Source organism: Rhinolophus sinicus, chromosome 16 (genome assembly GCF_057876585.1).
Source record: "Rhinolophus sinicus isolate RSI-liver-muscle chromosome 16, RSI-T2T, whole genome shotgun sequence".
Lineage (NCBI taxonomy): Eukaryota > Metazoa > Chordata > Mammalia > Chiroptera > Rhinolophidae > Rhinolophus > Rhinolophus sinicus.
Window position 1 is genome coordinate 93,436,878 of NC_142516.1, and position 27,844 is coordinate 93,464,721.

Sequence of the window (27,844 nt, forward strand, 5' to 3'; positions counted from 1 at the left end):
CTGCCATTCTCTCTACCTGGAATGCCACCCCTACCCTAGTTGCTTTGCGTTGCTTGAGCCTTCATTCCATTCCAGTTTCTGCTCAATTGTCGCTCCCTCAGAGAAGCCTTCCTTAACCACTGTATCTCAAATAGCCCCTTCTCCATCACGCTTCCAACCCCTACCCCTGCTTATTTCTCTCTTTAAGTATTTCTAATGGAGAAATATATTACATGTACAGAAGTGTATACATGTTTATTTCCAATTAAAACAACAGTAGTGAGTACCAAGGGGCCATTCACCCAAATTAAGGAATCGATAATCCCACTACCTTGTGTGCTCTCCCAGTTGCCTGCTTCTCTCTTCTTCCCAGAATTATCCATATCTTGACTTTTAGGTTAATCATTCCCTTGCTCTTCTGATGTTTTAATGCCTGTGTGTGCATCCCCAAATGCATATTGGTTTAATTTTGAAATTGAAGTAGCAAACACAAAATTATTTGTATAAGGATAAGACAATATTGTCACTGTTAAATGAAGGCTCCAAGGAGAAGTGAGTGGTGTCAGCCTCCCTGTGAATTTACAAGAGCCCAGTGCTTCCTCCATGGCACCTGCCAGGGCTGTAGTGTGGACCAGGTACTGGGTAGTCCAGAGGAAAGCAGTCATAGGGACTGGGCTGCTCTGTATTTTGTCCTTCTAAGCGCACCATGGTTTACCTCCGCTTACAAGCACAGATCGATGTCCTCAGCTGATCCAGCAAGACATGGAAAGGCAGAGAAGGAAGAGTGAGGATTCCCCAATGTTTGTCTCTAGTCTAGACTTCTCCCTTATACTCCAGACTCACACATCCGTTAGCCTAATGACATTTCTGCCTGAGTGTGTAGTAAGCGTATCAAGTTCTATAGGGGCAAAATCATACTCCAGTCTTCTTTCTTTCTTCTCTGGGAGCCATCCACAACTCATCATTAATTCCTCTCTTTCACAGTCTACATCTAATTGGTCACCAAATCCTATGAGCCCCACCCTAAGATTATAGCTGGAATCTGACCTCCTTTCCTCAAATTCTCTGCCTCCAGCCTGGCCAGCCTGCCAGTAATCCATCCAGGATTATTCTAATGGCCTTTTAACATATACACGCCACAAGGGCAAGGGTTTTGTTAGTTTTGTTTACTACTCTATCCTCAGATAAGTTTGTACCATTCCTCTTAATTCTTGCTCTCTGTTTTATTCCAAATGACTTTCCTATTTGGGGGGTGGTCAGGTGTCTTTTAATCCTTAACGTCTGCTGAGGATTTAGAGTCTGGGTCTATAAAGCTGTTTGAAAGCTCCAGCTGTAACGAGTGGGCTGGTAGACTCAGTTTCACTGTTTAGTGGTCTGGGTGGGTTTCCTGTTGAGGACCTTCCAAGGTCAGTGTCTTTATTTTTTTCTCTTGAGCTGAAAGATTTCCCAATCTCCTGCCAGGAAGGTAAGAGTCTGGCCCCTCCTGTTCTAGGCACCAGATGGGAGATTGTCACTGACAAGGGTGGAGTGGGGAGTGGGCAGGGGCCCACTCAGCATCAGGCATGCAGCAAATCATGATTACCTAATCCTCTTGCTCTTTGAAGGGCACAGTCTCATGTGCTCTTGTCCCCAGAGAACAAACCTCGTCTTCTCTTGTGATGGGGGAGGAGAAACGTCCAGTGGAGTGGAATGGGTGTGGGGTCTGTTGGGATGAAACTGTTTCTCCATGCTCTGTCCTCCAGGCCCATTGGGGTGATCTTGCTTTTGGGCCCTCCGTGGAAGCAACCTGACCCCTCTGGAGCTGAGGATGAGATAGCCACAGCCCTGGGTTTCTTGAATTAATAATTAATAATAATTTTTTTTAATGGTCACAAATCCAAAGATTCCATCTGTATTTCCGATCAGCTGTAGGAAGGGAAAAAAATTGCCTTTTTAACACAAGGTCATATGCCTACCATGGAGGGCAGTAAACTAAGACCCAAAGGTCTCTAAGCTCCAATTTTTCTCATCTCCAAATGATGGATATTGAACTCAAAACTCTGTTCCAGGAAAAAATGTGATCTGTGGAAAAAAATATAAAGAAACGCAGTAACTTTTCAGAGATGTTAAGTATCAATACAGGTTTTGTCCTAAGAGGGTTACGGTGAAGAGATGACAGTCCTCAGGTAAACAGAGCCAAATAGACAGAGGAAGGGTTGTGGGGTGGGGTCTGTGGTCATGTCCCTCCTGGCCATCTTTCCACCCCTCATCCCCATCTTGGGAAGGGGAGACAGCGTGAGGAAGGGGCATCATATGTGGGTGTGATTTCTGTGGGGGTGAGCATAGAATTAACAGCTCACCTGCTTGGCCTACCCTCATGCCTTCTATTTACATTTTTCCCAAGAGCTGCATTTTTATTCTATTTTAAAAGATAGGCTCAGGAAAATACCTCTTACCTTACAACAATAACCCCTAAGCCATGTGTACCAATGCTTAATTTAATGTGTTCTTTCAAACCTCTCAGCCAAATTCACAGATTCATAGCAACTGGTGATGGAGAGGAATTTACACAGTTTCCCCCGAAGCATGAGCTTTGTGGTCACACATATCCTAGTTCTATTCCGCTATTTGCTGTGTGACCTTGGAAAGTTACTTGATCTTTGAGTGTCAATTTCCTCATATGTAAAGTAAAGATAATGGTATCTTCCTCAACAATGATACTGTCTGTCATAGAACCCAGCAACAACTGGAAGCGAGCTTTCTGGGCACAGAGGTAGTTCTCCACGATTTTCAAGAACTCTGTTCCGGAAGTTGTGAGATTTCTATGAGTATATTCACTCCCTGGGCTTTTTGCAGCCTTCTCAGTTTGACATAGAGCTTCCTTCAGTTCTGACCTTCTCAAGGCAGCTCATTTCCTCGAGGTTCTGACTCAGTACCCACATCTCACTGGCATCTTCGCTCCTGGCCCAATTCTACTGATAGAATTAGTTGGGAAAAAAAATCTTCAGAACTGTGGTATTTAGTAAGTAGCACCAAAGTTTGATTTGTGCTGTCTTTCTACAAAGAAATGAAGGGATGGTCTTTCTACTCTTGTTGATTAGAAAATATAGGAAAATAATTAAGGCTAAAAATGGGAGAGAAAGAAACAGCAGGCTAAGATGGGCTTGTAGCTGACAGGCACTTTGCTGGCTTTTTATTGGCAATTCCTCGTCTTCCCTTGCCTCCCCCACATTAAGTGAGCACTGTTTGTGACCATTTTTGCCATAAAAATACACTCACCAGAGAAAATATAGGGCTTTTCAAAAAATGCTGACATTCCTCAATATATCCAAAAGATTACTGAAGTTCATTTCAAGTTCAACATGCCTCCTGACTAAAAGAGTGATAATTCACTCTCAGAGAGTTCAGGGTGGGAGCAGGTACGCCTGGGTAGAGCAGTGGGGCAGCCTCAGGGGGCTGCTGTAGGAGGGGAAGAAAGCAACCTCTTCAGGAAGAAAATCAAGTTCAAGATCATAGCTTCCTTCAACCTTAGCATTTGTTTCATCCTTGCATAAAATTAAAAACAAACCCAAACTTTTCTCTATAAAAGCTTGTCTAGCTGCAAGCCAGACTTCAAACAGCCCTAAAATGTCCTTTGCCTACACACCAGATAGTTCAAGGGAACTGAAAAGTGCCCAGGAGAAGACTTTGTATGGGAACGTTAACTTCCCATTCCATTTGACTTTTGGTCTTTAAAATACAGGTCAAATCAATGAATTTAATGAAGGCCGTTTAACACAATGGCTTTGCCTTGCATTTTGACCCATGTAAAGGGGAGGCAGTCCAGGTCACAAAGCTTTAGCAGAACTTTAAGTGGTTAGTACACAAATGTGACAGAACGTTTAGAATCTCAGAGACTTGCAAGACCTATTGACAAGCAGTTAAAAGTATTTGAAATAGCTGCATGAATGAACTTTGATAAGGTAGACTATTGTCTTCCATTGTCTCTTTCTCTTCATAAGAAAACTCCCCCAAAAGAACAAGAGTCAATGAATGTGAAATGTAGTGTCAGTTTTACTGGGCTCCGGACGCCTCTCGGCACTGTGGACTTTTTGTGGTGAGTTCATGCTACTTAAAAGTATTCTTCCCTCTGAGTTTCAACTCTTGCAAATGGTGACTTTTCAGTCCGCTCCCCACCCAAGTCTATTCCAACTGCTTTCATGCCATGAATAGCTCTTTAAGTTAAAAGAAGTGAAGATTAATTTCAGTATTTTTGCTTCTTCGTGACACTTGGATTTTTTGAGAGGGAATGAAATGCATCATCGCTCGCCTCTTGGCTCAGTGGAGGGGGTAGTGAAGTGAATATGCCACGAGGAGAAATGAGCCGTGTTCTCCTGAAGCCTAAAAATGGTGCCCTTCGCACCAAGGGCACGGGCAGGGAGCTCGATTCCAGAAACCTGCCAATCACCTTCAAACCTGGGAGAGATGAGGAGAATCAAATAGAATCTGACTAAATGTCAAATTTTAAAGAAGTGTGTAGGGAAGTGGAGGGAGGGAGGGAAAGTCTTTTCAACCCAAACCACCTCCTTAGGAATTAGTGTGAGCCAGTCCCCTGGATTCCAAGACAGGCTTGTTACGAAGGATCATCCATACCTGCCTTTATATATATATTTTTTATCAGCAATGCTCCATTTTTCCAAGCTGCATCTAAAATATCAGTTCCCAGGGGGGCTCTGCCATTGTTTGAAAACATCCTCAGCCCGTCGGTAAGTTGCGTGAAAACAGTGGTGGGATTGGAAAAGTCTACAAAGACCCCGTCTAAAGAGCCATGTGTTGGTTTCACAGGGTTTCATAGTTCTAAGATTTGCTAAATATGCTTTGGGGGGTTTTCTCAGTAAATCTCTATAGATAGATTTTATTGTATTTTACCCTTTTGTCTGTTTTTTTTGTGTGTGTTTGAAATTTCTCCCTTATTCATTGACCAGTAACTTTCTGTCACCCATCTTTGACTTTTCTCCTTACATCTGCATTTAAGCTGTCATTTACTTCTGCTGTTCCCCCCTCTCAATATCTGACAGCCAAAGCCTTCATGAGCTTTTATCCCTTTGTGTTTGCATTATGACATAACCTGTGCAAAGTGGCCCAGCTCCCCAATTCTTGTATGTAAAATTTGCAACATTTTTTGAGACGGGTCAGTGCCCATTTTTGGGATCCTTTTCTTTATCTGAGTACCGTGTTAAAACTTTTTGCAGATGTGGCCTATTCAGGAGCAGGCTGCGGCTGCATGCAGAGATGGGGAAAAGAAGAAAAGGCCTTCCTATTTTGTGATTGCCATAGTAACTCAAACATTGCCAGTGTGTTTGCTGGTCCCGTGGCCGCAGCCTGTGAGCTAGATTTCCTGTGCAATCAAGCCCTCTACTGGAGATCGTGGCTCGTATGACACAGGGTACAGAGAGGACAGTGTGCTTGTTAGGTCTGAAATTAAGCATTTCACTTTAAAATAATACCCATTTGTATCCATTTTGTTCAACATAACAACAGCTGCTGTCCCTGGAATGACAGACTTGCCTTTTTAACCAAAGCTTCATATGACATTTATGAATGAGGCTGGTTCCATTCATTTGCAGTTTGAATTCACAGTAGTTATTTTTGCCGTTTTTTTTCCCTCCCTCAGCATATGGGTGAAATTCAACATGATTCAAGTAATTATATACACAGTTCATGAGGAGGAAAAAGCCTGCTTTGTTTGTATCATCTCTTTTAAACTAGTTAGTGGGCTTTAGCTTTTTTTTTTTAAGAAAGCAAAATATAGAAGATGAATTGATGGTAACTTTAAAAATGTTGATTGCCTCGAAATAGCAAGCATAATGAAAGAAGAGGCAATGTTGTCACCAGGTTTTATTTATTCATTTTTTGGGCAAACAACTGAAAACATCAATCCAAGTTTCTCAGTGGGGCAGGGGCAGAGAGATCCCGGGCAGAACCCTCTGGCTGAAGTCGTTAAAAAACTACAACTCTAAGTTCTTGTTTTTTTTTTTTTCCCCCAAGATTTTTATTTTTTAATTGGGGAAGGGGAACAGGACTTTATTGGGGAACAGTGTGTACTTCCAGGACTTTTTTTCCAAGTCAAATTGTTGTCCTTTCAATCTTAGTTGTGGAGGGTGCTGTTCAGCTTCAAGTTGTTGTCCTTTCAGTCTTAGTTGTGGAGGGCGCAGCTCAGCTCCAGGTCCAGTTGCTGTTGCTAGTTGCAGGGGGCACAGCCCACCATCCCTTGTGGGAGTCGAACCGGCAACTTGTGGTTGAAAGGACGCACTTCAACCAACTGAGCCATCCAGGAGCTCAGTGGCAGCTCAGCTCAAGCTGCCGTGTTCAGTCTTAGTTGCAGGAGGCGGATCCCACCATCCCTTGCAGAACTCAAGGAATTGAACCAGCAACGTTGTGGTTGAGAGCCCACTGGCCCATGTGGGAATCGAACCGGCAGCTTTCGGAGTTAGGAACATGGAGTTTTAACTGCCTGAGCCACCAGGCCGGCCCCTGAGTTCTTGTTTTGCTTGCCAAGTGCTCAGGGCCCAGAAAAATGAAAAAAACTGCAAGGTATTACGCAGATGAAATGCCCTATTTGGCACAAAAGACCAAATGGCAGTCCTTCCAGAATACTCTGCAGCTTCACAATATTGCTAGTATTAAGGAAAATAAATCAATGTCACCACGTTAACCAATAAATGCAGTGTGATGGTGACACGTGAATAGCAGCTACACTGGTAGTTCTTCTCTTCCATCTCCTCCTTTCTCCTTCTCCTTCTCCCTCTTCTTCTTTTTTAAAAATCTTATTAGATTTATTGGGGTGACATTGGTTAATAAGATTATATAGGTTTCAAGTATACAATTCTATAATGTGTCATCTGTACATTGCATTGTGTGTTCATCACCCAAAGTCAAACCTCCTTCCATCACCATATACACAGGGTGCCAAAAAAACGTATACACATTTTAAGAAAGGAAAAAAACTATATTAAAATTGTAATACTCAATATATGCTGATAACAAAAGATGAATACAAGTCACGTTTGACTTCTGCAATTACAAGAGGTGCTCAAAGTGGTTATTATCCGTGTAATTTTAATACAGTGATAGTATTAGAATCACTCAAAAATTGGAAAAGCAATAAGAAATCAACCCATTTGTCTAATTGCCAATTTTAAATCATCCAGCTAACAACAAGAATTTGACCCTGTGAATTCAATGTTCCTTAACAATGCTTCCCTAATCTGAAAATAAAAAGAACCTGAAAGGATGATTTTCATAATGTGTAAGTTTCCATTTCTCTCAATATGTAAAAACACTTAGAAAATTAAAGCATTTGTTTTTAGTCATGAAGTTTGGGTAAGTTCTTCTAACTTCCCTGCCTTACCCCAATTTGTAGAAAATAAGAATGAAAAGCAGCATTAGTAGGATCAATGTCAATGGAAACTATCTTTCTTCGAGACCCACAACATTTGTTTTCCAACTCTCAAAGTTATCTATTTTGTAGAAGAATCATTATATCAGCACAAGCTATACATTTAGGCTGGAAAAATTCCTAAATGCACATGATGATTTTGATTTTTGTAAGAAATTGTCAGGTGTAAAATCTGCAGTAGAAAACATTCAATATCTAAAGTTCTTAGAGATGAGTTTGACAGATGGCAAGCACCAAAATGTGCTAGTGATTTCTATTATCCTAATAATTCTATCCATTCACTTATTCAAAATTTACTTGAAACCAACAAGGGATGGGCAACACTTATAAAAACTAAAATCTCCAATAACTTATTTACTTAAGAACCAATGGGATTCTTAAGTCAATTCTTAACTATGCATACATTAATGAATAGATATTTCTTCATTCACTCATTCATGTATGCTGAAACTTTATAGACTAGACTAAGTCTCTCTCTCTCTCTCTACACACACACACACACACACACACACACACACACGAGGTATGACAATTAAGTCTGCAAACTCATCCTAGAACAAGTGCTACACACCTCATTGCTGAATATCACTACAGCCACCTTTGAAGTACTCCCCTTGGAAAGCTATTCACTGAAGCCACAGCCTAGTCCACCCTTCAGAGCAATTTTGGAACTCTTTTACTGGAATGGCCATTGGAGCTGTCATTGTATTACCCTTCATATCCTGAATGTCATCAAAATGTCTTCCTTTCAATATTTCCTTTATCTTCAGGTATAGAAAGTAGTTATTAGGGGCCAGATCAGATGAGTAGGGAGGATATTCCAATACATTTATTTGTTTACTGGTTAAAAACTCCCTCACAGATAGTGCCATGAGAGCTGGTGCATTGTTCAGGTTGTCTAACTTTTTCATGTAGCCTTTTCAGCGCTTCCAAATAGTAAGCTTGGTTAACTGTCCAGCTGGTACAAATTCATAATGAATAATCCCTCTGATATAAAAAAGGGTTAGCAATAGCATTGCAAGAAGTTCGCGAACTTAAGTGTCAGAACTTGTGTGTGTGTGTGTGTACCAGGGGTGCCAAAAAGATGTGTACAAGTGAACACTTTGGTCAACATTGCTCAAGCAGTAGCTCGCCATAATCAGAAGTGCTGGACACTGATGGTAACCACTTTGAGCACCTCTTGTAAACGCAGAAGTCAAACATGACTTGTGAAGTCTTTTGTTATTGGTATATGTTGAGTATTATAATTTTAATATGGTTTTCCTTGCTTAAAATGTGTGTGTGTGTGTGTGTGTGTGTGTGTGTGTGTGTGTAGCACAGTGCTAGGCACTGAGGCAAAAAGAGATAAGTGGCTCCGAGACTCACTGAACATACGCTAAGTGGGGAGCCAGCTAAACAAGAAGACCCTTCACAGCAGTGTGACACAATGAGTGGAGTGTGTTCAAGGTATAGGTAGAGGAAGTGCCTGACTGTGAAGACAGAAGGACATCACTGAGCCGAAACCGGAGAATGACTGCACCTTGGAACTTGGGTCGCTGGGGAGGAAGAGAGGACAGGAATGATAATGTGTTCTAGGAAGGTGAACCCAAATCTACAAAAGCATGGAGGTATGAGAGAATAGGAGGTTTCTGTGCATACAAAAGTCAGGATAGTTGAAGTATTCCTTAGTTTTCCTCCCAAATTTTCTAAGTAAAGCATTTATTTAATTTACCCAGGAAAGATTTATTACATTCCTATTACTATAAGCAAGTTACTTTATTAGTAGAATAAAAAAATTAATCACAGTCTCTGTCTTCAAAAATACTACCAGTCTACCATTTGAAGTCTAATAAGGTAAAAAATGCATTCTGAAACTAAATAGAAATGGTCTTTGGGTTTTCTGTACCCTGGCTTTCCTGCACTCATTTAAAAGACTGAGGATTAGCTATAGTCACTCCTAACTATGGCCAATCTTCTGCTACCTGCAATTTGAAAGTGTGTCATGTCCTTTAGGGGCCATCCGGTCCGTGACATGTGTGTCCTCTGTGAGTGTGGGGATGTCTTTTGAATAGGGCCTCGAGAAAGAGTCTTGCATGGGACCGCATTTCTGCAGGTCTGGGGAAGGCTTGGGAACAGTAGAGGGACACAGCAGTGCCATAGCCCACAGCCAGGCCCGAGAGGAAGAGCAGCAAAAAGTGGAGAGCAGGATCCAGTCTTCCCTTTCCAGTCAATGCCTCCCTCTCTGTCTGCACTTCTCATATGTCCTGTCCTCCCAGCTCCCCACCCCAACACACACGCACGCACACACACACACACACACACACACACCCTCATTTCTCAATGCAAAATCTCTTTAGTACTCAAGTATTTAGGACAAGCAGTATTACTCCCAATTTGTTGGTGTGTTGTTTGGCAATTGCTCCTGTTAGTTTACACTCACTTGGTTAGTGCAGCTAGATCAGTGGTACTCTGCCGGGCTCTGGCAGAAGATATTATTTCTACACACTCTTAATATCATATCACCAAAAGCCTTCTCTCCCAACTTGAGAATTGGAGAAGCAATAAGAAATCAACCTGCGTGAGCCTTATTCTCAATTGGTAAATTCACTTCGGCTAACAACAAGAATTTGACGGCATGAATTCAACGTCACATAACAAATCCTACTGTGTGCTCAGGCTGAGTCCAGGCTACGGGATGGAGCGCTGGACAGGGACTCAGAGAGGTGCAGACACAACTGTGTGACATAGTCCCACCACACCCTGCGTAGCACTGACAGAAATTGTTTAATTTAAATAATGATTTGGAGAATTGCTTGTATCATCTCTGTGTCCTCCACTAGCACGTAAGCCCTGTAAGGGAAGGTTTGTTCTCTGCTGTATCTCCAGGGCTGAGCAAAAGGCTAATGAGACAGTAGTCACTCAACATATATTTGTTGAATGAAAGTGAATTCATCCAGCCACATTGCTGTTTCAGACTCTCGGGGATCCTTCCAGCAGCCACGTGGCCACTTCTTATCCCCTCTGAGATTGGCTCTGGACATAACAGGTATCCACCTGGGTCTTTCTTGTGCCACCCACAACAGTGCCGGCTGTAAAGGAAACACCCATTTCTTAGTTAAATCAGAAAGATACATGGTTTTCCCCACTGGGCAGACTCTGTGTACCCGTCTGCAACTTTGTTCCCAGCAGTCCTAAATTGTGACAAGCCAGTGGCTATGACATCTCAGATAAAAGCACTCCATAAATTCGGACAATTCTTACTCATCTGCTTTATCTCTAGACCAGTGGTTCTCAGCCCTGGAAGCACCTTAGAATCACCTGGGGCAGCTGTAATGAACTCCGGATACTCAGCTTGCATCCAGGCCGATCAAATCACAATCTCTGGAGGCTGGACTCAAGACTCCATATTTTCTAATGGTCTCTAGATGATTTCAACATGTGGCCAGGGTTGACACGCTCTTATCTAGATGGTTGTCATAAACCCTCCCTACTGGATTTGGAGTTCTATGAATTCTATGATCAGAAACCCTAATGAGTCGGGGTGTGAGGAGGGGTCATTTGGTCTGTACCTTCTCTCCTCATAACCTCTCCAAAGAGACATGAATTGGGCCTTTTTTCTCTGACCTGGATAGGCTTTGGGGAGCAAATGATTGTCCTTGGAAAGCCTGAAGCCAATTCTTTGGGATAGTACCTGGAGGTTTCCAAGAGTGTGGTGCAAGAAGAAGCCAATGAGGAAGGTGGATACAGAGGGTAAATTTGGGGGTTGAGGGATATAGCCACAAAGGCAACAAAATATGCAGCCCCAGAGAAACAATGCTTAGAAGGGCAGCACTCAGACTTCAGACAATGCTTGGTCTGGTTAACCCGAGGCAGCTATAATTGAACACAACTTACCTGGGTTACTCAGTCTGTGAGTACGAATGAGGTCACCAGAGGAGGAAATAGTGGGAAAGGCTCATAGTCTCTACCTGCTGAGAGGGGGTCTGGGCATCAAGGGTGGGAGAGTTTCACAGGCAATCGACTCTTTCTGGGACACCTGCCCCATCAGGTACATCCGTTTCTCGCCCACCATGCTGTATGCCCACCACGGCGCCCCCACCAACACGCTGACCCTTTAGGTGTCAGAGCTGAAGGTGATCATGGCAAAGTGAGGGTGGGGACCTTAGCAGAAGGAAAACCTTAGCGGGAGGAGCCCCAGTGTCCGATAACCCAGAGCATCCAGCTTCCATGATCTTATCTGTCAGGGTCTGTGTTAGAGCTCACATTTACAAAGGTCTCTTCTACTAAGCACAAGAGAGCAATCCTCAGGTGCCCACTCCACTTCACTCAAGACACAGACCCTTACTGTGGCTTTTGAGGAAGGCCCCTCAACTTCCCAAATTCTAGTTTCTGTCTCTATGGGACTGACTACTCTAGGTACCTCGTATAAGTAGAATCATACAGTACTTGTCCTTTTGTGACTGGCTTACTTCACTTAGTGTAATGTCCTCAGGATTCATCCATGTTGTAACATGTGTCAGAACTCCCTTCCTTTTTAAGGCTGAATAATATCCCATCATATGTGTATGTCACATTTGTTTATCTGTTGGTAGACATTTGGGCTGTTTCCATTTTTTGGCTATTGTGAGTAATGCTGTTTTGAACATGGATGCATATATGCTTACTGTTTAAGTAGATTTCGACAACTGCCATGGTCCCATTCCTCACCCTGCTGGGTCTTTTCTGCCAGCCTGCTCTTGGTGCACTGTGCGCTTCCTCTCCCAGTCTGTGGGTGCAAAGAGAGGACCCTGAGCTGGTGAGCCCTCCCCTGTCTTCTCCCAGGTTAGGCTCAGCGCTGCCTCCTCCTCTCCTGCCTTGCTCCCAGGGCACCAGGTGACCGGCCATCACACATGGCCCCTGCTCCCCCTCAGGGGTGCCCTTCTCTGCAGAAAGACAGCAGCATTTGTTCTGTCCTAACTACCCGGATGGGAGAGTCCCATAGAATTCACATGTAGAAACAGAGTAAAAAAGAAAAAAAAAGTTAACCCTAAAATCATCACAACTAGATAAGGAAATGGGAGTGATTCTGTCCCCAACTATCCCCCCTTTCTTTTCTTTCTCATCTTTGCTTCTGCAAAAAGCCACAAAAGGGTTAAATACTTTGCCATGAGGTGGGATAAACTTCTGAAGTCTGTGGTGGCCTGATTGTCCCCAGGCCTGCACTGTGTGAGGGATGGCCCGCTCCTTTGTTGATTATAATGGTACATCTTCATTATTGTTCTAATACTCCTTTAAAAAAACACCCTAATCTTTCTCTGGTGCCAATGACTGCCACAATACGGGATGCTTTATTTCTGTCCCCTCTGTCCTTCCCTTAACCCCCCATTGTTGCCATAGTCACGATGGAGCGATAGCCCGTTTCTGTACTGTACCGCCCCGAGGTTATTGTTTAAATCTGTATTATTCCACTGTTCTGCAGATTTACATTTTTAATGGCTCATTTATGTAATCCCATAAATAAAGTAGCAAAAAAAGCATCCCACACAAATGAGTGAATCAGAGTTTGAAAAAGGCTCCTGAGGCAGGTCAGCGAGGGTCTCAGCTGCGGAGCCTTGATTGGGGTGGCCGGTGTAGCTAGGGTGGCAGCGGGCTTAAGACCACCCAGTCAGCGCCCAAATGGGGCATTACCAAGGAATAGCGGGATGGTGCTGGAGTTCAATCTCCCCTATTTATCAGAGAACACAGTTCTACTCAAAATCCATTTGAGTCTGAGACTCATTTACCTTATTGCTTTGACAGCTGCACCTCTCTCTCTGGCAGAGAAGTTTCTACGATTAGCTTTTTCCCTTCTAGCAGCTGATGCTGTGTGCTTCCCCACCCCCCTCCTTTCTTCTTCTTAACCAATATATTCCTGGGGCTGCTAAATTCTCTCTAAAGAGCCTGTGAATTCAAGCACCTGCCTCAAGAATGTATTTGACACACTGAACAGACATATAGTTGGAACAATTCACCGTCAGGCTTCCCTCCACCAGTTTCTTGCCTCATACTCCCTCTGCCGCGAATGAAAAGCCTTAGTGAACCTTAGCTCCTTTGGGGAAGTTTGTACTAATTAGGCGCCAATGAAGAAAGGGGCTAAAATGGAACCGAACAATTTTTCCGGGTCCCTGCCTGGCTTAGATGCAAAACCGTAAGTCACCGTCCTCCAGCGTGGTGGACATCTTGGCTCCCAAATACTTGTTCAACTGTCACTATTTATTTAATGCTGTCACTTGAAACAGTTTTGCTTTTAGACATTATAGCAAAGCCTGACAGCGGATCAGAGGCCTCTGTCTTTCTCTGCCTCTAGGGCACCTCTGCAGTGGCCTCTGCACAGATCTGGACCTCTTGCACATTTGTCTATCAGAAATGCACGCTGATGGTTTGCAAGTGGTTGGGGACTGACAAAAAAAGAGGAATGCAAGTGCTCTAAATGCACATAAATATCATAATCTAGTCAAATTGAGTCAAAACTTAATTGATTTTAAAATCGTAATCCCAAAGCAAGAAAGCATTCAAATCCCAACTCTCCTATTTTCTTGCCACAGAAAAATGACTTCTAAATTTGGCCAAATGAGGATTTTCATCTGTAATGCCCATCTCAGGGGTTTGTGAAAAAAAGGCATCTTTCTCTTACACCTTCGCAGAGGGAAAATCACTTTGCGAGTCGAGGGAGAATCAGAGGGTTTCTTGTCTGGTTTTCCCCCAGAAAGACAGGGAGGCGGAGGCAGAGCCCTGGGGCGAGTTCTTGTGGGGGGACCCTGCGAGTCCTCACCCCGCTGAGTGCAGGTCCTGAAAAACCAGCGCGAACTTCTCTCTGTCCGCTGCTCTGTGCTCACCATGAAGACGGATGCCTAGCATGTGACACGTGACACTTGACACGTGATAGTCATAGAGATGGACTGAATGATGGAAGAACCAATGTGAGCCTTACTTTAGTCATTTGTGAAGCCTGTCCCTGAGAGTGGTCATGAAAACCACCCCACCCCTAAAGAACTACCTAACTGTGAGCTATGGAAGAATGGAATTCCGGTAGAATGGAATAAGGCTAATATTTTCATTAGACTTTTTGTCTTTTACAATATTCCTCATGGCAAATGTTAAACCTCACTAATGAGGTTATCTTCCCTTGAAAGAGAGAAGAAAATTTCGTAATGTTCTGCCCTTCATATACATAGGAGATGCTAATCTTTCTTTTTTTTTTTTTTGACTTCAGTATTGGGGATGGATTTGCCCCGAATCAACTATAAGTCCTGTTGGTCCTCTCTGTGACCATGGTCTAATGGTAAGTTGAGATAATTGTGGTTAAAAGAAGAGTTTCAGACCAAGCCATGCAGTCGCGTCACTTTTTAAAATCTCATATTTATGGAGATTGAATTCACGGTCATGATCTCCTTACAGTGAGTTTATTAGCAGAGCTAATGAAATACCCAACTAATTTATACAAAATTAACATAAACTAAACCTTCAATTTAATAATTAGGAAAATGAATTAGTGCATCTGTGCTGCTGCCATTGCTGGGTATGTATCTTTTTGATTAATCATAGTGAAATTGAGCCAAGCATTTCTTGAAGGTTCTGTATTGCCACAGCCTCAGATGATTTCCCTTTCAGTTCTTGACGTCACTTCTCCACCATGCGCTCTTGGACTAAGCAAATCTACATCAGCCTAACTCCACCTAAAGTAAAACCTCCAGGGGCGTAGGTGTGCCTCATGCTCCAAACACAGCAGTGTGGGCTGCCAACGAGGCCCCTGCCCTCCTGCACAAGAGATCAGGTGCCAGGGGCCTTTATATCACCTCCTGCTGGTGCTACTCAATTGGATGCTAAAGACAGCACATGAACTTGGACCCAGGGAAAAGACAGGCCCTGGCCAGGCCACCAGAGCCGGGACCTTAGGACTCAGGTTTGCTTGCAGGTCAAAGGCACTAGTCCCATCATGCCTCACTTCCCTTCTTATTTCCAAGCCACCCAGATTATGCGTCACCATAAAGATTCTTATTTTCGTAGAGCTCTATAGTCACCTAATGCCATGGCTTTCAAGTCATTTTCACTCCAACTTACAGTAAGGAGTGAATTTTACATCTACAGCTAGGGTGCAAACACACACACTCACATACACACACAAAAAAATTACAAAACAATGTTCATCTAAACTTTATCAGGTACGCTCTTATAGCTTTCTATTCTATATATATATATATATATATATATATATATATATATATATATATATATATCCTCTTTCAATTTTTTAAAGCTCTAAATTGATTCATAACCTCCTAAGTTACTTTCTTGCTGTACCTGAAACCTGGCTTCCTCCTAAGGACACCGTTTCCACTCCATTTCTCTTGGAGGGTTTCTTCCCGGGCTCTCTGGGCATCACATGCTCCTTTTTGACACTGCCAGGCTCTTTCTTCCATCTTCCTTCTGACTTCACAGCTCCTTTGACTTGCATCCCAACAGCTTTTGTCATCGGCCACCACTCTTTGCTATTGTCATCTATCAATCTCCCCACGTCTTCCCCCAATGTAGTGAGGGTTTTGGCCCCCAGAACACTGTTTTTCTCTTCAAAAGGACTCTTGCGTCGTTCTGAGTCATTTCAACATCCAAGTTGATGATCCATTTAACACTTTGGTCTTTCAGTTCCTTGATGTCTTGACTTCCCGTGATCTCTCCTGGTCTTCACCAAGAATTGTGCCAATTGCTAAATCCTGTTTCCTACTCGCTACTCCCCTCCTCTCCAACTGGTCATTTACTCTCATACCCCCCACACCAACATTTTCAACCCCAGCCGGACCTTAATAGGTTAATACTTCTCTGTCAGTCACTCCTGCACGTCCTCTTCCAGGTCAGATTCTGTGGTTTGGCCCCTTGACGTCCTTCTCCTCTACGAGAATAGCTTATACAATTGGGGCTGGGGCGGAGGAAACAAACTCCCATTAGCCCCAGATTTCTGCCTTTTTTGGACTGGCATCTTAGCAGCTGAACGTGACTTTAAGAAAGCACACACCATGAAGACAGTTCTCACTTTAAATTTACTCCCACAAACGACACTGCCCAGCCATCCCACTCCATGTCTTTATCAAATTAGATTACTGCTATTTCACACTCTTTTGTCTCAGACCTCCAGTCCTACACACATACCAACACAGATAATAACCTAGCTCCATATTTCCATTATTTTATTGAAAAATAGTAGCTGGTAAAAAACATACCTTGTCTTCCCACAACCAAATCTTTCAGCACATTTGGTATGACAAGTTTGCGAACTTGTTGCAACGATGTTGTTAACCTTTTTTTTATATCGGAGGGATTATTCATTATGAATTTGTACCAACTGGACAAACAGTTAACCAAGTTTACTATTTGGAAGTACTGAAAAGGCTGTGTGAAAAAGTTAGATGACCTGAACTTTTCACCAACAATCCATGGCTCTTGCATCACGACAATACACCAGCTCACACGGCACTGCCTGTGAGGGAGTTTTTAGCCAGTAAACAAATAACTGTATTGGAACACCCTCCTTACTCACCTGGCCTGGCCCCCAATGACTTCTTTCTTTCCGAAGATAAAGGAAATATTGAAAGGAAGACATTTTGATGACATTCAGGACATCAAGGGTAATATGACAACAGCTCTGATGGCCATTCCAGAAAAAGAGTTCCAAAATTGCCTTGAAGGGTGGACTAGGTGCTGGCCTCAGTGCATAGCTTCCCAAGGGGAGTACTTCGAAGGTGACCATAGTGACATTCAGCAATGAGGTATGTAGCACTTTTCTAAGATGAGTTCGCGAACTTAATTGTCATACTTCGTATTGAATCCTCACAGTAACTCTGAGAAGTAAGCAGCATTATTCTCACTTTCCAAATGAGAAAACTGGCCTGGGAAGATTATTTGTCCAAGTTCTCACAGGAAGTACTAAAGGTGGAATTCAGATCTAGGCTTCTCCAGCTTCGAAGCACAGGCTCTCTCTCCATGTGGGGGAGCAGCAATATGCAGAAGACAGTGGACCTGCCGTGATGGGGACACAGCCTGTTCCATGCCCACAGCCTTCCTGGGATTTAGCTATCTTAACACCAAAACAGCAGGAATATTTTTAAAAGCATTCTTTTATAAGATATGACATATAATATAGCACATAAAATGCAGGAACTTAATGAGTTTTAAAAGTACATGCATCTTAGAAATCTTTTAAATTGTAATCAATTATTTGAAGAAGTATCAGCTGTTTTGCATCATTCAAAAGCATTTGGGGATATCTGAAAATGAGGAAAATTTTAAGCAAATCTCATGTTTTCAGTGCCATAAAACTCCATCACACTTGTTGCCAATCAGTTTTCCAAAATACCAAAAATCTGAATTTTCAAGGCACACTCATTTTCTTTAAAATGCTCACTGAAAGAGTTTGATGCAGTAAGAAAACCAAACCAAACCAAAACCCTAAAAACTACGTACGACATCTTTCATTTACGGGACAATGTTTGTCGATCCCACGTAGTGTGAAAACCTCACTCTACTCCACAATTGACTGTCACGGCATCTATGGGGCGGGTGGAGGGGTGGGTGACAGGGTGGCTCCTTGGAAAATGCCTCTGGTGTCCCCTCCTGTATGAATCTATTTTTTTTTTACTTCCCTGCTTAGCCTGTGTATTGGAGAATTTCTTGTTCAGTAGCCCATGGTGTTCGTTCTATGAAACATACAGGTTTTCACTACACAAAATTACCTCCGACAAAAATCATTTTTGTGCTGCCCTTTTGAATCTGTACCCCCTTGTTCATGGATTGGGTCACTGTAACATCATACACTGGTGTTGTAGGCAAGCCTCTGAAAGTCTCTGCCTTTGTTTCCCGCTACAAAATGCAGAGGATAATTTCCATACTGACTTGTACTTTGCTGTCATGTCACTTTGGTGTCCTCTCGTTGGGAACTATTTTCGCTGATGTTTGTCCTTCGTGACACCTTTGAATAGTACAGTCCATTTTGTCTAATGTTCCCCAGTTTGGAATTTTTTGATGTTTCTTCATCATCAGGTTCAGGATACACATGTGGTAAGACAGAAATGCTGTGTCCTCGGATGTGTGTCCTTGGAGACTGTGGGGACAGAGCCCCAAAGAGCAGTTTCCAGGCTCTTGGCCTCACGTGGAAAGGTGCTGGCTCAGGTAGTAAATGGCCATCAACTGTGATTGGATGGCCGTCAGCTGTAACCAGTGAGCCATCAGCCACTAATATAACTGCTGTGGCTACGCTTGCAGAAAATGGGGGCCTAGCAAGAAGATGGTGGCTGAGCTAGCAAGAGCGGACTGCAGTTAGCAAGTGAGGTTGGTTGGCAGAGAAGCGGATGACGGGTTGCGGATCGTGTGGCTCCTGCTTCCTGTGTCTCCCACCCAGCCTCCGGTGAGACTATAGTGATACTACTCCCGTATCTATGGCTCCATGGGTGTTCCTTTTTGGCCTCGCCATATCCTGCGTTCTTATGTGGGGAGCGGGACTAGAGACCCCGCATTATACCCTTCATGACAGAGGCAAACTGTGTTGCTTTGTTCCCTGACTGGTAATGTTCGCTATGATCTTCCTTTAAGGTGGTGAGGCCAGGTTTCTCCACTGTAAATTTAACTATTTCCCCATTTCTATTTAACAAGTGTCTTATGGGGAGATATTTTGAGACCATGCAGATATCCCTTTTTTCATGTTACCTTTGCCCATGAATTTCAGCATCGATCGATGACTCTCACCTGAAACAGTTATTGCCAAATTTCTAATGTCATCCTTCTGTCTACATCGTGACATTTTCCAAACAAAGCAGCATCAAAAACTCTTTTAATCCAATTTTTAAATGACAGAGTTCATCAATTGTTTTAATTCCTCCTGAATGTATCTGAATACATCCAGCTCTACCAGCCCCCTACACACCGTAGCACTTGTGAATCCACTCAGCAATTAATGGGCTCCATGAGCCCAAGCAGGAAGCACCTCACCCAGTGTCCCCATTGTTTGATGTTGTTGTCATTGTTTGGGGTGGGAGGGGTTGGAGGGGAACAGAAACTACCAAATTAAAGGAAGAGTCAAACATAATTTCGAGTAAACCAAGGTTTAATCTTTCTGTAGATGAAGTATTACACTTAGCCAAAGAATGAATTCATCACAACGAATAAACTTAATATAGTAAAAGAATTTATGAAAGTGGTAGAACTTGGTATAGGTTTTCTCCCAACTAAATAACTTATTTATATTTATATTGCAAAATCATTGATTTAATGTTAATCAGTAAGTCGTTAGGTAGATGTCATTAATAATTTTGATAGATGTATTGTTCTCTAAGTTTATCCTGTTCTTTTCCTCTTTATTTCATGCAGAGATCATTGCAAATACAGTCTTGAAGCAATTTACAAACAAGGAATAAAATCTATATTTTCTTGCTTAAGTGTTTTTAAAAAAATGCAATTGTATTTTTGACACATTTTCATTCATATTCCAGACATTTCTCGTTTGTTAAACAAACACTTCTTAAAAGATTTGTGCTGAGAAGTGGCTATTTAGTCTCCACTATTTAAAATAGCCAGCCTCCTAAAGCCATTGTTTAGCTGACCATGTAGTGAAGTCATTTGAATGATTACTGTAAAACAGGATTTAAGAGGAAAATCAATGAAAGAGGAAAAGTAATTTTGTGATCATTTCAAAGCTCTAAACACATGGGGCTGGTGCCATGACAATTATTCTCTCTTGCCTTTAGACACACAGAAAGTGGATGGATTTCCTTTGAAAAAGGAGCTCCTTTTAAATCAACAGTCAGTGGTCACAGTAAACACTCAGCTGAAGACTATGTTTGAGAAACTGCTTACAACTACTTGGAAGGCGTTAACAAAGCAAGGAGCTGGGGTGCAAATGCACGTTAGGCCATCAATGACCAGAATCCAGACTCTTCCCAAAGGATGTCCCACATCCTATGTATTTTGTGCTTCTCCTGAAAAATAATTATTAGGAGCTACTCTAATGGAATCAAATAAGTAATGTAATCAGTAACTAGCTTGCAGACAAACACAAAAAAAAACCTGATTCTGTTTGTTGGGAGAAACGCAACCCCCTCCTGCTACATTATTCCATTGATGGAAAAACATTTACATCTCCTTTGTTAACTAGTTTTCTGTAGATATTTTATAATCACTGGGCAACTCTATTTCACTGCTCTCTTAGAAGCAACTCTGAGTGGCTAGACCCATGTTTTTATTCCATGGCCAAAGAGAAAAAATCTTTTTCTGGCTTTTTTTTTTGAAACTTTAGTCTATCATACATCAAACCTGTCAAGCTTTTTCATTAAAGTTCATGGTTTTTAAGTTCATTGTAAATAACTCAAATTGATTTTACAAAAGAGAAAAAAAAAGTCTTGCCCCGATGTTGGCCATTACAAACTGTAATAATATCCCTTGTCAGATGGGATTTCTCAAGAGGCTTTCTGAAGAGAGGAAAAAAGGATTTAGCTAAATAAAAATATTTTGAGATTAAAATCAATGTTACACTTTGATTGTGGGTTGACTTCTTTCATTTTCTTAAAAGTCAAGACTTTTTTGAAAATATTAAAGAAAACCCAGTAGCGGTTTATGAAGAGAGATGTGTTAGATTTCACAGTTTGCGGTCCTTGAGAGTGACTTTTGTGGGAGAAAGTCCCAACAATAAGAAAGATTCATTGACACTCTGTAACGTTTTAAAGTAAGCAATCTCTTGGATTTTTCTTCTCCTAAGTAATAAAAAAGAATTCTCCCCCGTACCCCCCCGGAATCAGATAGGGTTGTTGCAGCAGGCCACACTGCATCTAGGGTTCAATCTTGGAAGCAGAACCATGACGAGTAATATGGATTAAGGGAATTGATAGGCATTTGACTTTTCAGTTGTGAGCTGGTAAAGACAGCTACGGAAAGCCCTTGCCTCTGTTGTTTGGTGGCTGGCATAACGTTGTTGTAGGTCAGCAGGGCTGGCCGTAAGGAAAAAACCCAGACATGAAACAGAATAGAAGACAAACCAGAACCCACAAGGACAAATTGGACCCGTGTCTTGTCTCCCATCATGTCTAATGTGTGACCTACAGAAGAAGCCGCCATTCTCCTTGCGGAGCTGCCCCTGTGCCTGGGTGAGAGGAGCTCAGAGGAGCTGGGGAAGGTCCAGTGGGAGCCGGATGAACTGCAGGCCCAGCTGCTGCCCCACACCAACAAGGAAGACGGCACGTCGGCAACTCCGTGGTCGTACCTGTACCTTGCAACAATCTTGAGCACAATGGATGCTGCTTTACTTTCACCTTTCAAGTCACACACAAATTTTCCTGCTGCCCACCCCTAACCTGGAATCATACAAGGGAATTCTGGGAAACACAGCTCCAGCTTTGCTAAGTTGATCCAGTAGGAAACCACCCCTGCCATTCTCTTCCAATCTTGCCAATCCCCTATCAGCCTTCTTCTCCTTATTCTCTGAGAAGTTCCTGATGGTGCTTCTCTGTTAGGCTATTGAGAGGTAGCTCAAAGTTGGTACAATTGAGGAAATCATCTTGACATTGTTCTTAGGATAACATTATCAGGATGGGCCCCAAGTTTTAGGTACTTCTCAGTTTGGAAGGCTACTACAGGTTGTAGTAGCTTCCTTGAAACATTCCTTATAGAAGAAATAATACCAAGTTCTATACAAGTTCTAAACCTTATGTTTGTGCTTCCATTGTAAACATTTGGAAAAGCTTTAATTCAAATCCCAGACCAAATATTGATCCCCTTAGTGAAACTCCCTGCTCCCCAGCTGACCGTGACCCCTCCCTCTTCTATACATGGAAACCTTTCCTAGCACTTAGCTTATTCTGCCTTCTGTAGAGTGATTTCTGAACTTATCTCCTCAAATGTAGGGCTTTGAGAGCAGGACCTTGTCTTATTCATTTGTGTTTCCCTCTTCCCTTTCCCTCTGCTCACTTCTGCCTCTACACCTGGTACACGTCTTGCACATAGGAGACACTCGACAGAAGTTTGCTTAGCACACTAATGAATTAAAGGTTGTGACTTACCTTTCTGGTTATATGCTTTACTTTCATGGTGGACCCTACTAGGCCAAAGGTTATCTCCATCGTGAACATGTGGCTTTCTTTCATAGGATTCCTATGTTTTTACAGATCATCCTCAAAATGCCTGTCTTTGTCTTGCACTTGGAATTCTTTTTTTAAAAGACAATAAACCTTTCCTGTCATGTTTGGAGTTCATTCATGATGAACAAATCATTGCTAATAAATTATGGTAAGTGTAAAAAATAAGACACATTTCTATGTAGGATGTCATTGCAACTATTTAAAAGAGCTGGGCTCGGGTTAATAATGACCTTCAGAGATATCCCGATCATAATCTTGGAATGTGGGGAGATGTGATTAAGTTAAGGATCTTGAGAGTGGGGAGTTATCCTGCATTATCCAGGTGGGCCCAGGTGTAATCACGAGAGTCCTTTTAAGAGGGAAGGCAGGAGAGAACTGACTACAGAAAAGAAGGTGATCTGATGATGGGAGCAGGGATTCAGAAGATGTGTTTCTTTTAGAAGATCAAGAAAATTGATAAAGTTGTAGCCCAGACTGTTTAGGAAAAAAGAGAAGAGACATAAATTGCCAATATCAAAAATGAGAGAAGTGATCAATTACAGCTATTAAAAGTATAATCAGGGAATATTATAAACAACTTTATACCAATAAATTCAACAAATTAGCAAAGCTCACTCAAGAAGAAATAGATAACTTGAATGTCTCTATATTTATTAAATAACTCAAACTCTTAGTTAAAAATATTCCCACAAGGAAAACTGCAGGTTGTAGTAGCTGCGTTGATACATTCCTTATAGAAGAAATAATACCAGGTGCTATACAAATTCTTCCAGAAAATTTAAAAAGAGGGACTATTTTCCTACCAATTCTATGATTCTAGCATTATCCTATTACCAAAACCAGACAAAAACACTACAAGAAAATAAAACTACAAACCAATATCCACCATGAACATAGATTCAAACTATCTAACAAAACTTTGGCAAATCAAATCCAACTGTATATACCAAGGATAAAGTATCAAGACCAAGCGAGGTTTATCCCAGATTATACATGGTTGGTTTAACACGCAACCGTAAATCTATTTTATCCACAATATTAACAAACCAAAAAAGAAAAGTCATTTAGTCACCTCAATAATTGTAGAAAAGGCATTTGACAAAATCTAATATCCATTCCAGATTTAAAAAAACTCCAAGCAATCTATAAATAGAAGGGAACTTCCTCAAACTGAAAAAAAGGACCTACCAAAAAAAAGTATAGCTAACATCATATTTCCTGGTGAAATTGTGAATACTTTTCTAAGTTTAGGAACAAAAAAGCATGTCAGTTCTCATCCTTCTATTCAACATTACACTTGAGGGTCTAGCCAGTGCAATAGGACAAGAATAAGAAATGAAAGACATTTACATTGGAAAGAAAGAGCAAACTGTATTCTTTTTTCAGATCACGTGAACATCTATGTAGAAAATCCTATGGAATAGATAAAAATAAAACAAAACCCAAATCCAACAAAACAAAAAACCAAACCCTACTTGAACAAGTGAGTTTATTTTAGTAAGGTTTCAGGGTACAAGATTAATATACAAAAATGAATTGTATTTCTATAGTCTAGGAATATAGAATTTCATGGCTCTGTTTGGAATCCCCCTCCCTGCCGAGCAGCCTAGAAAGTTTATCCATATAGGGGCAGTCACAGGATTCACCTAATTTGTTTTCTTTCACTCAGAAATCATTGTTCTTTGTTGCCTGCTGTCTGATATATTGAGAACAGTTCTTTCACATATATATATATTTTTAGTTGTTTCATGTGGAAGGGTAAATCTGGTCCCTGTTACTCCATTGTGGCCAGAAGAAGATGTTCATCTCAATTTTTAATACATTAATTTCACATTTTGTTTTCTTACATGAGTACAACCCAAGATTTCCACCCCACCTTTCCACAGGTAAAGTAACTCACATGTATAGTGTAAGTTTGAAAAGCAATTCAAGTGTATATTTTTGAAAACAGGGGGAATGATAGTTAACCAGATAAAACGTATGATTGCAAAGAAAGAAAATGACAATACTCTTTCAGTGTTTTTAGCTTTTAGAATATCTGACATAAGTTTCCCCTCATCATTCTTCCCCTCTCCACAGATATATAAACCCATACTACTATACATATATATTCATTGACTATAATGATGCCTTTCTAAGCATTGTAATTGCTCGCCCTCAGTGTGTTTGCCTCTGGGAGGTAAATAGGGTGAGTGGAAGGGAAGCAAGATCTTACAAGGCAGTCACAAACTTCAACTGTGAGAGAAAGACTTATGCACCATATGGTTAGTTAATATTAGTCAAATGATTTTCCAGTTCATACAAGTAGTTCTGAGGTTGTTTGTCCTGCATCTCCATGCAGTTTTTCAAAACACAATGGTAGTCTTGACTGAGTCATAGATGCCACTAGCTAATCCCCTTCACTCTTCGCACACTAAGGCTGCATTTGCCTCCCTGCAGGAGAAAGCTTTGAGCCAAGAAGAAAATAAATAGGCAGAGTACCACTAAATCCTGGACATAGCCCACTGACTATGTAAGATGATAGTTTGTACCCTCTACCACTAAGAAACCAAAATGCTTTGTGGGCTTCTTGGAATCTTGGAGGCAAGACATATTTAAAGTGACTCATTTGCCTGAAACAGTCCAAATTTGTGTCTGTTCTCTTGATGCAATTTTAAATAGCACCCCTTTCATTTAAAAGTGCCTAGGTTTGGACAATGCATCAAGTTGTGCCCTGCTCTACCGTATTTGAATGGGCTTCTCTACCCATTTACCGAGATATCTGTGAAGCTGGCAGGTCTGAGTGGTACCAAGAGCAAGAGAATGCTTTGCAAGTAGTTCAGGCTGCAGTGTGGCTACCATCCCCAGGCCTTGTGATGTAGCAGAGCCAATGGTACTCAACGTGTCTGCAGCAAACGGAAGTGCTGCATGGAGCCAGGGGCAAACTCAAATGGGAGAATTACAGTTCAAGTCACGGTATTTCGGAGAAGATCCATACTCTCCTGGGCAAATAGCTAAGCTCCTATTGAGAAAAGGCTTGGTATTGCTACCGGGTCTGGGTAGAACCCAAACACCTGATCATGGGACACCAAGTTCAATGACCTGAACTGCCCATTATGAACCGAAATGTCATCCAAAAGTCATACATCTGGGCATGTGAAGCAGCACTTCAATTTCAAGTGAAGTGTTAACATGAGATCAGGCTCAAGCAGGTGCTGAAGGCATACGAGTCCTAAGCAGGTGGCTTGACTGCCAATGCCCCTTTCCTTCGAGCCACCCCTCTGGCCTCATTACAAGTTCCCTCTGTTGGTCATCGGGAAGGCTATAGCACTATTAGCCCCATTCATGGGTGGCCCCGAAGGACACGTGGGAAGGAATCTGTCCAGTGGGCAGAGCTTCCAGCAGGACAAGCGGTTGTCTATTAAATGGGAGAAGGTCAGAGGAGCATGTCTACACTGATTCATGGGCAATGGCCAATGGTTTGGTCAGATAGTCAGAGACATGGCAGTGCAAGATCAGAGAGTTAGAGACAGGGGTCTGGGTAAGGGGTATCTGGAGAAACCGCTTAGAATGCACACAGTGTAAGAAATTGGTGTTCCATGTGAATGCTCACCAGAGGGAACCTATAGCAGAAGGGGCTCTCAATAACCAGGTAGACAAGGTGATTGATTGTGTCAATCTCAGTAAGCATGTCTCCTCTACCTCCCGGTGGGCTTGGGTACAAAGTGAACATGGTGGCAGGGACAGAGCTTAGGCGTGAGTTCCACAACAAGTACCTTGCCAACAGGCTGGGCTGGCTACCACCACTGTGGACTGTCTGACCTGCCAACCATGGAGGTCACTGAGGACCCCCATTGAGCACCACACCCTGAAGGGACTAGCCAATCCCCTAGTGGCTGGGTAATTGCATGCAACTCCTTCCATAGCAGAGACGGCAGCAGTTTGAGACACTTATTCTGGATATAGATTTCCTTTTCCTGTCCACCATGCTTCTAGTATTTTCATCCCTGGACTTACTGCGCGTTTTAATACTATCATGTTATTCCTTAAGCTAAGTGAGACAACATACCCAAGGGATTCACTCTTCTTACAACAAGCCCCATCAGCTGAAAGCAGCTTCTTCTAGAATGGTGGGATGGACTTTTGAAGACTCAGGTATGACACCAGCTGGGAGATGACACCTTGTGAAGGTAGGGTGTTGCTATAGAATAGCCAATATAGGGTGCAAGTGAAGGCAAAATCCAGCTTGCACTCAGCTGGCCAACGTGTAAAGCCACAGACGTCAGCAATCGAGTGAGAGCAAAGTGAACACTTTGCTCTCATTTATGAAGTAGGCGTGACTCTGGCCCATGTGGCCATGACTATTTGAAGCTTTAGTCTTCCACTAACCTTTATCCCTGAGCATGATCGCTCATGGTGGTGTACCAGGATTCCTCTAAAGCGTCCTCCAGTTCCCAAGATGTAGTGTCAGTTTTCTTTTACTATGCACGGTCAAATTCCCAGTTCAGCAGTGAGATCAAGGAGGCTGAACGTGCCATACGGGTCGTCTTAACGTAATTCAGTGGAGCCACTACCCCAGGTAGCATTCTTTCCCCACTAGGTACTGAACTCAACCTGCAGAGCTCAGAGATTTAGAGAGAAAGCACATGTTTTTGAGAATGAATTTAAACTTTGAGATTTGCCACCCCCTCCTCTTGGTTTCGACTTGGTGTGTTCTGACTTCAGAAGTAAAAGAAAAGTTTCTCGGTCACTAATTCAGAGCAGATACTCATCCTGGAAAAGACCACCCTGAACTTAAAATGTGTGGCCAGAACTACAAAGGATCATGAGAAAAACGAATGTAATTAACAGGTAAGAAAAGAGGTCTGTGATTTATTTACATTTTTATATTGATATTATTGCTAGGTTTGTTCATATATTCCTAGAGCAGAATCATTAAAACAAGGGCAAGAAGAAAAACTGAAATAATTGAGAAGAGATAGTTTTCGTGAATATTTAGATAAGAATATATATTAAATTGAACACAAAACCTGTGAGACTCTTGGAAGCGGGATTTCTTTGTTAACAAAAGAGAACATTTTAGAGAGTCCTAGAAATATTGAGCCATTTCACCCTGTTGCTAATAGTGTTTCAAGAATATTTGTATCACCACACTCTCATCAGCAGAATTACAAAATATAACTGCTAATTTGAAAGGTGAAAAAAAACACTTCAATTTGCATCTTTTTGGTTACTGGTGAGATGACATTATTTCATATGTTTATTGTGAACATTTTCTGTGAATGTTTCATCTTTTGCCATTTTTTAAATTGTGCTCTTAGTGTGTTTCTAATAGGTTTTCATGAACCGGTTATATATT